Genomic DNA, 12,566 nt, shown 5'->3' with positions numbered 1-12,566 from the left:
CGACTCATTTCTGTATGAACTGCAAGAACTGCCGAGATACAATGAAGCACATCCGGTTGGATATGTTGGCTGCAAATCGCAAAACAACGCTGTGCATAAATAGACAAAGCAACGTTGACTTGATTGACAGTTGGTGCCTTAGGTATGGATTTTTAATAAATAACAAGACGGGAAACCGGAAGCTAGACGCTTCAGGTACGAAAGGTTTTGTGTATTTCTTTTGTAAAGAAATTTGAGTCTGCATTTGCTCCATTAGTATGTAGCACGTAATATATGCATATATTCTGTGAAAATATCCACTTTCAAGTGATATTGACATTCAAAGTCTTGAATTTGCACAGAAGCGACAACTTTGACCTATTATAACTTTGTTAGTAATAGCGCGATTTTTGCCAAATTTGATGAAATCATGCTCTATACTCTAGCCTATATTATTGCAATTTTGTGATTCTAGGATGAACCTAAGGGAGGTTGTCCTGCCAATTACTAAAAATTATAGTAATGTACTATTATTAACTTTATTTGAACACCCCCCTTTTACATGTATGGGGACCCCCCTAAATTCAACCTAGAAGCATATCACTCACTGCATGTCTGGGGGTCCATAGTTTCCACTTTCTCACCAAATTTCGTGTCAATCGGTATAGCTGTTTCTGAGAAAAGTGCTTGTGACAGACAGACAGATAGACAGACAGGCAGACAGACGGATCACGAAGCGCCGAATGAGAAATTACGCCTGTGTTAGAATCGGGAATCATATCATCACTTCCAAACCAACCATCAAATACTTGGGGGTGGTGATAGACAGGAAGCTCAGCTATAAGCAACACGTACAGTATGTTTGTGATAAATCATCCACTGCCAGTGTGGCCCTGCCGAGGATGATGGCGAACGTGGGAGGGCCACGGTATACCTCCAGGTTGCTTACAGCCACGGTGGTGACCTCAACCATGCTGGAGCGAGACATTGCGGATGTCAGTTAACACTAGCAAACTGAATCCAGTCTACAGGAGGACAGTTCTGAGGGTATGCTCTGCCTTCAGGACTGTCTCAGATGATGCAGCATTCATCATCTCTGGAATGATGCCATCTTGGCAGATGAGATGGCGAATATATACCATGCGAAGTCAATCTCTCCTTTATTGCAGATGAAGAACGCTAAGAGGGAGAGATCCCTAAACAGATGGCAAAAGCGGTGGGAACGCTCGGGAAAGGGTCGGTGGACTCACAGGCTCATTCCTGCCATCAAGGAGTAGTTGGAGAGACGACACGGTGAGATTAATTATAATCTCACCCAGTTTCTCATGGGACATGGAGGATATCTCCAATACCTTCACAGGTTTAAATTGGAGACCTCACCCGACTGTCCAAATTGTGAGGGAGTCCCAGAGGACCCAGAGCATGTATTCTTCCACTGTCCGAGATTTGTGGAAGAAAGGAGGAATCTGGAGGACACTCTAAGAGAGGTGCTGGCACCAGAAAATCTGGTGCCGAAAATGCTAGCACATCAAGAGAATTGGGATGCGGTTAACTCCATGATCGCATCTATTCAAGATAAATTGCGAAAAGCAGAGGAAAGGAGAAAAGCGCGGTCACGTGCGCCACATATAGAAGAAATGGGATTAAGCTAGAGTGATCTGACTCCGCCCCGTGATGTAATATCTTATGGTGGTTCCGCGGGGCAGGGAGGGAGTCGGGGGTGGTTTTAGTGGGTAAAAATCCCACACGCTGGTGTGTCCAGACCAGTGTCTTTTTCAAGATTTCCACCTTCTCAACAAAAAAAAAAAAAAAAAAAAAAAGACAGACAGACAGACAGTAAACCGATTTTAATAAGGTTTTGTGTTTACACAAAACCTTAAAAAGACACACGGGACAGACATTGAACCGATTTTAATAAGGTTTTGTTTTGCAAACAAAACCTTAAAAAATCTTCGTCATTCAAAAAGAATCCAGTTTCAAAATTAGAACAATACATGTCAGATCATGAATACTCCTTGAATACAATTAAATATTGTAGGGCATTGTGGGATTTCTGGACTTATAATATGTTTAGCAGCATTAAAAGATAGTGAGAAGCATAATTTACGGTCGTCGAGTGGAATGGAACACTTCATTCTGAGTGCACACATACTTAAACCCGTATGCCCCGGTCATTATTGCAATACATCCGGCCCCTCTCAGAATCCGACACGTATGTATATATATAATGTTGCACTCTGCCGCTTCAAAATGTTAAAGTACACACAGATTTGTCACTCAAGTGATTTAAAAATATTCTGTACAGCCTCTTCACTTTCACGCTAATCTATAAGTTTGCTGCTTGCCGAAGCAGCTCTACTTCATCACATCGTAATGTTATTCTAGCCATGTTGCCAAGAATCTGCAATAAATGAAAAGATAAAAGTGCGTACAAGCGCAGCCCATACATGTAAATACTCCATGTAGAATGCAGCGAAATTTTAAAAAGAGAAATATCAACAAAGCACATTTTACGTATGCGAATTAATGCAACTCTGCTAAAATGGTTTTATTTAACACCCGAATATTGACGACCTCCAAGCTTTGAACTAGTTTTCTAAGAATGTTCGGTCCCATTTCTAGACGGCACACGGAAAATTATCTACTATTTTACGTAGATTGCCAATCTTGAAAAGAAATGTACGGTGGAGTGAATGATATCAGTCAGTGAGCTCAACACCCCTGCTCGCCTAGCCATGACGTGTTTGTTTACTCAACAGGCATTAGTCACATTTTTGCATCAAGTGAAATCATATGGATTTGCATGCGCATACAGTGCGCCTCGAAAATCAGAGACTTCTCTTTTGAAGTTCTTCTAATCTACATAAATATTTCGGATTCAACTACTTCAACTACTATTGGATTTCTGACTGTAATTTGTATCAAGTAGGACATGAGATGAAAATCTTCCTTTTGCAGGGAGTTATCTTGCAGAAAATTGAGGACACCGAAAAAAGTAAGAATGAAAAATCAACCCTCAAAACTGGCACTTAGTAGGTGGATAGAATAAACCTTCACAGACGTGGTATTTAGTTTTGCAAAAAAAAAAATGTAAAGCAGTTTAACAGATAAGAATAATATATCATACAAATAATAATATGTGATTATAGACGAATTAAAAAATTTTAAAATTAAATTTGATCATTGTGTGAACTAGAGAGAAACGCTTGGGTTCAATATTTTACTATTAGAGATCAACCCAAGCCAAATCTACCTTCACGATCCTCCCGCATCAACACTATGACCGAGGAAAGGGTCAATCCTATATAAACGGGGGACAGACGCTAAAGAAGAAGAGAAAGCATACCAAACATCGGCACTAACGAAGGGAGTGAATAGCTCCCGAAATTTGTAGGAGCATCAGAAATAATAACTTCCACATTTAGTCGCGATTTAAAAACATGAGCGCCAATAATTTGCGACAGACTGGTTCTGTTTTTGATGGCGCGATTATTGAGATGATAAAGCGTCAGCTTCTCCATCTTGTTGTTTTGTGCGAAACCAAATTACCACGAACTACGGAGTATCGCTAATCGGATTCAAAATTAACTCCGTTGTGCTGTTCACATAGCATGTTTGTCCTAAGCCCAGATAAAGGACGAGGGTTTGACCCAACATACCTTATATTATCCTCCGTAAAATAAAAATGAAATGCGGATATTAGGGAAAGAGATAAATAAAATATAGCTGGAGTTAATCTCCCCGGATGACAGAACCCGCGACAGGCCGCCCAAGAAACCGCATTCAATGTCATTACAAAAATGATCGTGTTGGATAAAAGCCTCGGAGAAATATCAAAGCGTTCATTTCAATCGACGCGGCAGGATAAGCCTCAGTCCTGTCGAAAAAAGTACGAAAAATGCTTGACATATGGACGGCGCTAGTACGTAAGTAAGTTAATCCGAGTCAAACAAAGAAGTGTCCGCACCCTAAATATTGATACCCTCACTGAAAAAACGGAGGAACTCAGAAAAACCCTTCGGAAAAGGCGCATTAATATTTGCGCTCTATAGGAAACTTGATGGTGTGATATCAAAAGCTGCGACGTAGAATGAGAATGCGGTAAAAATACTAATAAACTTCTCTATTTTGGTAGTTCAATCACTTAATATAGTTTTGGCATTGGCACCTCTGAGGGTTTCCGAGAAACGATTAAAGAAATAGAGCGATTTGATTATGGGTTGATAAAGCTCATGTGGCTGAAAAAGTAAACGGCAAAAGGTGCCATTGGAAGAAAAAGTTTGAGGAACGCAATGAGAGTGGCGAGCCTACAGTCGATTTTGCGGACAATCACGACCTTGTACTCATCAATACGTGATGTGTTAAACGATCACCTCAGCTTCCAATATTTTATAGTGGTAACAGTAAAACGTAAATCGACCAGGTCCTCTTAAGATACCGGCCACTGACTGCAAAGCTGTTCCTGACGAGACCACCGCACCTCAACATCGGTCGTTAATTGCTGTCTTGCAAATTAAGCCACCGATGGAACAATGTGAAGAACGTACTCTCCCGCCTCAAATTAAATAGTGGCGATTTCGTGAGAAAATTGAAGAAATTATATCACTTACGTTTGGCGATCATTTCACATGTCGAAGAATCATGAAATCAAGCTAAATTCACAATTCACAAAAGAACCTATACAATTGAGTTTGGAATGATGATACCTAAATGAGAGTACGTGGGAAATGCGTCTATCATAAGTTTCTCGTAGATAAAACATTAATCGATTGGCAAATTTATCAGATTCCTAACGGGGAGGGCGAGAGAGAGCGGAGACATTGAATCCTCCTGTTGCTTTAATAAGAAGAACGGCACTACCGACCGACAAAGAACGACGGACAGATGGTGGGAAAAATTGCCTCATTTTCCGCTTCCACAAGCAATCCCGACATTTGGAGCAAGTCCCCCTGTCAGTGCCACTGAAGTCGAGGGATTAATCAATTGAATAAAGTTGAAGATGAAACAGGATCTGACGACATCGCAGCACTGCATCTTTGGAATGCGAAAAGCTAATACCCAAGGCTGAGGTTCAGTAGGTTCTTAAATCGATTTGTTGGGGAAGGTACAACACCATCTGACTGAAAAAAGAAAGACAGTCTGGCAGAATGTTCAATTTACCATCCGATCCGATCGCTGTCCTATGGCATGATAATTTTTTACGCATTCTTGACAACCGCATGCACGACATCGTTTAAATAGCCGTGAACCAAGCTGGTCTTATCAAGAACTGCGGAACTACTAAACTTAGACATCCACGACCAGGCCGGACTGATCCAAACCGGTTCGTGCGTTTGTTGATACGTGTTGGATTCGATGTGCATCTTCATTGCTGGTAAACATTTTCTGTGAATACCCAAACACAAAAATATCTCAAATTTGCGTGTCAACAGTTTTCCGGACCAAAGTTGAACTGTTGGTGCCGTCCAGTCTGCCGGAACGTGGGTAGTATTTTCAGACCAACAGGCGGCCAAATACGAAATACTTAGACGTAACTGACGGGCGTGCCAGATCGGAGATGGCCGGCTTTAGAAGCGGTTGCCTACGTAAATTGTGTCGTCAAACCATTTCCGAAATTTTCTTTGTGCTCTGCCTAAACGCTAATTTCAGAGTTCGATTGTGATCTCTGCTTCCTTGATTGCTCCATATACTTTTCTCAGAATTTTCTGCTGAAGTGAAATGACCTACTTTTTCGACACCTGCATTAACCTCATGGTTCCATATCCAAATATAATATATCAGGACGTATTGGTACCTTGTAGATTCCTAGCTTATTTTTTCTACGAACATTGCCTGATTTGTTCTAGTTCCGATCTCATTCGAGAACTTTTTGATATAAGCAGGTGCAAAATGTTATATGTCCCACCACTGAAAGATGTTAAGCCCAAAGTGTAGCGGAATAGTGTGCGCCTATATCATTCCTTATTCCATAGAATGTTCTGTGAGTTGGAGCTTAATGTACAATTACAAAAAGTTGAAGGGAGGCTTCTGGCTGATCTGAATGCCAAGGTGGCACGGTCTGCGCCACCGTAACAATAATGGTGGGAAGTTTGTAGATTTCTGCAACTTTCACCGCTTCGTCATTGGTGCCAAATTGTTCGAGCACAGAGCCTGCCATAAGGCCAATTGCGTTTCAACTACCGGCACTATACGTCCAATCAAATTAACCACTGATTTAGGAGTTGTCTCCTGGATCTGCGTAATAAGACAAACGCTGACATCGGTCTTGAAAGGGATCATCATCTGATTACCTTCGCTTACGTGTTGCGTTCGTCGCTTCTAGCAGGGTTACGAAATACACTAAGTATTCTCTGAGAATATTGGGCCACCATCAAAAGTGCTTTTTTCTTGGATGCTACGCAGCTCATTGGAATCGTGGAAGCGGATCGATGAAGGAAATTGGTTGAAGGCTCTATTGGCCAGTGTGATACCGAGCGAAATCCCGCGAAGTTCATAGTAGTGTGCGTCGCGAGGAAAGACAATTTTCTATTGTGCTGATGTGATCATGAAAGCAAATGTCCCCGTAACATGCGAATACGGACTATTCCTCCAAGCAGAAGAAAAATTATTCCGGCAATCAATGCACTCAAACGGAGTAAAGTCGCTGAGCTTGACGGTATCCCCGCAGAGTTATTTATCGCTGAACCTGAAGTTTATGCGGATTTGCTACTTCCACTTATACGGAAATCTTGGGAATCCGAGACCTCTCCCAGAGAGTGAAAGAAGGGAGTGATCGTTAAGATTGCAAAGAAGGGCACTCATTTTGAATGTAACAATTGGAGGGGTATTTGCGTGCCCCCTTATGTCGCAAAGTTTAATCAACAGAGAGCAAGCTGGCTTCTGCTCCGGATCCTCCTGAATTGACCACAGTAACACCCAAGGATCATCCTGGAACAGTGCACTGTGTTTAGGTCTACGCTTCACCTATTATTCATCAATTTCCAAAAGGCTTTCGGCAACGTGAATAGGGAGTGTATCCGGCGTGCTCTACCCAGGAGGGACATTCCGGAGAATCGTATAGCGTTCTTCATGCTACCTTGTCCGGAGAACGTGGAAGAGTTCAATGAACTATCATATATTTCCTTAAACACTTCGACTACGCTAATAACATTTGTTTGCCCTCTCACCGGGTCACGGAACTTGGCCAAATCGATGTGGATTTAGAAAGAGAGGCAAGTAGAGTTGAGCTGAAGATAAACACCGATAAAACCAAGATTCTCAATGTGACGGGTCATCGCGCTCTCCCTATTTGCATGAATGGATAGACCACTGAAGGCGACGATCGATTCGTATATCCAGGAAGCGTGGTTTCAGCCAACGGTGTCACAGAGCTGGATGTCGCTGGGCGCATTAACAACGCTAGATCCACTTTGAATGTGTTATCTAAAATCTAGAAATGCATTTATGCACCACTGTCTTTGTCTTTTGTCCGCGACGTATTATCCGAGCACGTTGATTTGACACTATTTCAAAGCAAGAACTTGGTCAGCGCATTGGCCGGTCACCTGTACGCAATGAGATCGGAAGGCGAAAGTGGCAATGGATAGGTCGCACATTAAGGGGTTGCGACAATTGTATTGCAGGCTACTCCATGCAGTGGAACCCACCCTACCAAAATGGTCAATGAGTGGATCGCCGCAACAGCACTTGGCGCAGAACAGTACAGTAGAAATGCGGGTGTCTCCGCAAGTCCTGGGAGAAATGACGATGATGCATAGGTATGGTGGGGACGATATATAGACCAGAAGGGTGTATAGAAACCGTATATATACTTCGAAAACATCGATGATAACTACTTGCTCTAAAACGGGGATTGGTCCACTGGCTTTAGATCTGGAAAAACCGGCAAGGAAAATCGAATTCCAAAATCGTTCCAACAAAACCAAGATGGTCAACCTCACAGACCAATGCACTCTTCTTACTTACATTAATTGACAGAATATAGGAGTCATCAACCAGTCTCACATACATATGTCTGGTTGTGGTTTTTGAAAGACGCTAGCCTACGAGGCAATTACATCCGCCGTGGTAATCGCGCACAAGCCGTGATAATCGCGTACGTGGCCCTAGTCACTTCATGTTATAGTGCTAATTCGCAGCCATGTAGTTAACTCCCGACTCGGTTAACTTGCGACTATCGCGGCAGATATAACTACCTCTTGTCAGAGCGCTCTAATATGAATTTAAAACTGGGAAATTGAAAAGCTTCAAGCCACTACTCTTAACCCAGTACTTATGGGCTTACTTAAAAGCGGAAGCGACAGTTAAGGCATGATATACTTTTAAAAAAATTGTCGTTTCACCTTCTGGACGCAATATGCAATGGATTTTGCTTTCCTAGGAGGATTGACGAATGGGCAGCCCTAAGCTGCTTCTTCTATAGTGAAAAAAGCGTCCTTCAATTCTTGAATTCAAGCAACATGTGACCGAAGTGGTGCACTAAGTCCTCTGCTCTTCGCATCTCATAAAGTTTTATTCGTCAGCCCTGCGATCCTAGACATAACACATGGGTCATTAAGTCCCGAGACATACCCCGCCATGTTTTTCAATGGAACCAACTTTTCGAAGATACATGTCAAGGTTATATGGCATTCGGTTTAGTAGTTCTTGAGATATTAAAAGCTAAGTGACGATAGATTTGTGTTTGTTTAAACGATGGAAAACCCGAATTTCGCGAATTTTGGAAAAAATACTGTTCAAGCTGAAAAATTAAAAGTGTTACCCAGAAAAGTGCCCGTAGAAAGTAACCATTTGCCGATGCTATGTGAATTTTAAACGTGGTCGAACATCTACAGAAAACGCAGGTCATCCAATTGCGGTGGCTGCGCCCAAAAACATCAAAAAAGATCGTTATGCCCGATCGTAGAGCAAGGTTGGGGGACATAGGTAAGATCCTGAAGATATAAAAGGGCATTGTGTCCAAAATTGTGCATGACACTTTGGATATGAAAAAATGTTGTTTCAAGTGGGTGCCGCGCTTGCTCACAGTGGAACAAAAACCAGACTGAACTGATGCTTCAGAGCGCTATTTGCAGCTGTTTACATGGGATAGAAAAGATTTTTTGCGTCACTACAAAAAAGTGGATAAAACGTGGATTCATGATTATATTTCGGAGCATCAGCAGAATGGAGACAAAAGTACGAAAGTGCGAAGGCAGGCCGAAGCGTCCAAACACACAATAGTCATCAGGCAATCATGCTTTCGTGTTTTGGGGAATTGAATTTTACAAAAAAAATCCGTTTTTATTGGTTAGTCTCGAGACTTAATGACTCATGTATTAAGTTCACATAGCGCAAAATTACTACGAGTAAAGTATGTAAGTTTCCTTGGAAGATCTACTGACAATTGAAACTCATTGCTAGAAATAATCAAATAATTAACCGGCAAAAATTTTATTAGTTTCGACGTAATCTTTCGAGACAAGGAAACGCACACCATTGTAGTATTGCTTTCTTAAATTTTACGGACAGCAACTACATAAAAGTAGAGTGAATTTGAAAATTTCCCGGAATACCATTACCTGTTCCCAAATTACGTCGTGACCGAATAATTCCTAGCAGCACTGTACAATTGACAGGCACCGATGATATCAAAGCATGATAGCAAGTAAAGCGGGATTGCGTGTGCGCACATCTGATCAGCGACGGAGAACCCTCCCCCTTCCGCCCCCTCTCCAAGGCAAATACAGGCAATGCGTTCGAATCGTATCCTTTTATTTTTCCGCACACTACAATTATCACGTTTGGGTTTCACCTACTTTTTATCACTTAATTACGAGTGTAGTCAACGCACTTGACCACGGCTGTTACGGTTTTATGGCACACTTTCCACCGCTCACTTTATTTATTTTTAATTAACCACTTCCACGAAATCGTTGAGTTTTCGTCAATGTTTACACAGCGACATTCTGCTGATTAGGACAGATTTTCCGGGCAGGGCCGCAGTGAGCGAGGAAATCGGGGGGAGCTTGCACTTTGCGAAAAACAGATGCACCTGAAATCGAGCGCGATCACCGTGGCAGAACGCCCCATCGGGGGTGGCGCAGCAACGTCGGCGGAAAATCCAGTTGGGATCACGACCGCACTCTCAGCTCCAACGGAAAAGCGATTGGAAGGCTACAGGGTTTCGTCCCCGTGAGACTCCCTGATTTTCTCTGGGGTGCACCGTATGTCACGCGAATTCGGTCACTTGCCCACTCTGTCAGGCTTGAATTTTCGCGCTAAAACACGGACACGACCGATTTCGACTAATTGCACGCCAAGGATGCACGGTAGGGCGGTTTCGGGCCGTGGATTTTCCCAATTTTTCGCAAATTACCTGAGGAAAGCACTACTAAACACAGCAACACAGCATTGCGGGCCTATTTGACAGATCAATACTGACACAGAAACACGAATGATAAAAACACTAGAAAAGCTTCGAGCGGCGACGGAGACGGCGAACGCGGCAGTGCACTCGGCGCGGCGCGACGCAGCTTCGCTCGTGCGATGCCAGGCGGCACACAAGCCGCACACGGCATTTACGACAAGTGGTGGCTGAAAGCTTTCGGGGAGCCACTTGGTGCCGTCGCATCACCACCCACCGGTGGGTGGTGGACAAGGCTCTCAGTATACAGATTTGTTGATAGTGCTAGTGTGGAATTAGATTTGGAAAAACATTTGTCTCGTTGCTGAATTATTTTGTTTGCATCTGAAAAACTACAAAGATGAGTGGAAAGCTATGCTTGCATCAGAAATGTTAGGAAAGGGTTTTGAGATAAAATACCTTCATAAAGACAAAAAACCTAAAAAAGATAATACTGCAATGCAAATATTTTGCAAGACGATCGTTTATCGTTTTTATTTTGCAAGACGATCGTTGAATCATTATCCCACTACCAACTAATGTCTCTTAATTGGAATGGAAGTGTCTTTAAGGGGGAAAGCACAATAGAACGCTGATTTTCAGGTATTCTTTGGTGATTTTTTTCTTTTTTTTTTGTGAGAACAATTACATCAAAAATAACACAGTTAGGCGTCATTAGTCCACTGAAAATCGGAACTGGAATTCTCCAACTGCGGGAAATTTAGCGACTCCAATTTTTATCTGGCATCCGGATAGCTGAGTGGTTAGAGCGCAAGGCTGTGTACGGAAGGTCGCGGTTCCAATCTCACTGGTGGCAGTGGAATTTGTATCGTGATTTGACGTCTGATACCAGTCGACTCAGCTGTGAATGAGTACCTGAGTCAAATCAGGGTAATAATCTCGGGCGAGCGCAATGCTGACCACATTGCCTCCTACAGTCTACTGTGGTGTACTATTACGGTCTTGAATGAAGTGCTCTAACACACTTCAGAAGGTTTTAATGTTACATTACTTATTTTCTGAGATTATGAACCCCAATTCAGGTGGAAATAGTCAAAATTAAAGTCTCAAAGTCTTCCCTTCTAGTCATAAGAGGCAACTAAAAGGGGTAGAAATTTGTGGGCTAGCAACCTGCAAATTTTGCAACCTTGTTGCTACCGAAACTTCAACAACGGCTCAGATCGGGACTGACTGTGATTGGTTTCTGGAATGTGTACAGCAAGAGTTCTCAAAATTCTGCAATTGAGCAGGAATTTCAATGGTATAAGTTGGCCTAAGCGAAATAAGGTGGTGGGGCTCTGGGGAGTACTCATCTCCCTCTTGCCACACTACCAGCAATGTGCTTTTGTACTCTAGAAAGCCAAGTGGTAGCGGAAGCGAATATGGTGTCGGGTTGTTTCTGAGGACTATCTCGAGGCCCGATCTCTTGACCAGAGGGCCAGGTTCAGACACGCTTCTAATGGCAAGAGTCCCCCCCCCCCCCTATATAGTGGAGAAAAATGCTTTCTTGAACAATTAAACGCAGTTTAGGGGAGGCTTCCTAAAGGTGACATTGTGATGACAACACCTTGCTCAGATATGTCATGAAAAAACACGGAACGGGAGTGGTGAAAGGTTCGTGAATTTCTGCAACTTCCACCGCCTCGTCATCGGTGGCACATTGTTCTAAGGTGAGTTGGGTTTTAACTGACGAAAGGAGTAAGAGCAATCAGATCGACCACTTCACGATCAGCAATAGATTTAGGAGTTGTCTCCTGGATGTGCGTAACAAAAGAGGCACTGGCATCTGCCTCGAAACGAATGACCATTTGATGATCATTTACGTTTGCTTGCGTGTTGTGTCCGCTACTTTTCGCAGAGTTGGGGAGCTGCAACCCCCCAAATTCAACATCGACCGCTTGTAAGATCCACTCGACAGTGGGAAAGCTACTAGCCTCCTCCTATCTCCTATATACATATATATGATATATATACATATATATATATTATATACGCCGCATCATGCGTTCTCTTTAACCTAGCCCTGGAGAAAGTGATTCGCGATGCAGATGTGATTGCGAGAGCCACCATCCTTTTTAAGTCCATCCATCTACCGCCCTACGCTGACGATATTGACATTATGGGAAGAGCAACTCGAGATATACAGTCTACCTTCATCCAGATCGAGCAGGCGTCGCAAGATCTAGGGCTGCACATTAATGAA

The 12,566-nt window shown here is 42.8% G+C and overlaps 1 protein-coding gene across 7 annotated transcripts in view; it reads right to left on the bottom strand.

The window, feature by feature from the left end:
- LOC119656582 (syntaxin-binding protein 5) overlaps nucleotides 1-10,416 on the bottom strand; it is an 863,788-nt gene extending 853,372 nt beyond the window's left edge. For 4 of the 7 annotated variants that reach the window (XM_038062975.1, XM_038062977.1, XM_038062978.1 and 1 more), the window contains exon 1: nucleotides 9,777-10,415. The gene's annotated coding sequence lies outside the window, so the exon portion shown is untranslated. Of the gene's footprint in view, nucleotides 1-9,776 lie in introns of all 7 variants that reach the window. The other 3 variants (XM_038062981.1, XM_038062980.1, XM_038062976.1) reach the window with 2 other exon arrangements.
- Between the last annotated feature and the right edge of the window lie 2,150 nt (nucleotides 10,417-12,566).

This window comes from Hermetia illucens, chromosome 5, assembly GCF_905115235.1.
Source record: "Hermetia illucens chromosome 5, iHerIll2.2.curated.20191125, whole genome shotgun sequence".
In the NCBI taxonomy this organism is placed as follows: Eukaryota; Metazoa; Arthropoda; class Insecta; order Diptera; family Stratiomyidae; genus Hermetia; species Hermetia illucens.
This window is presented reverse-complemented; position numbering and strand designations above follow the sequence as displayed.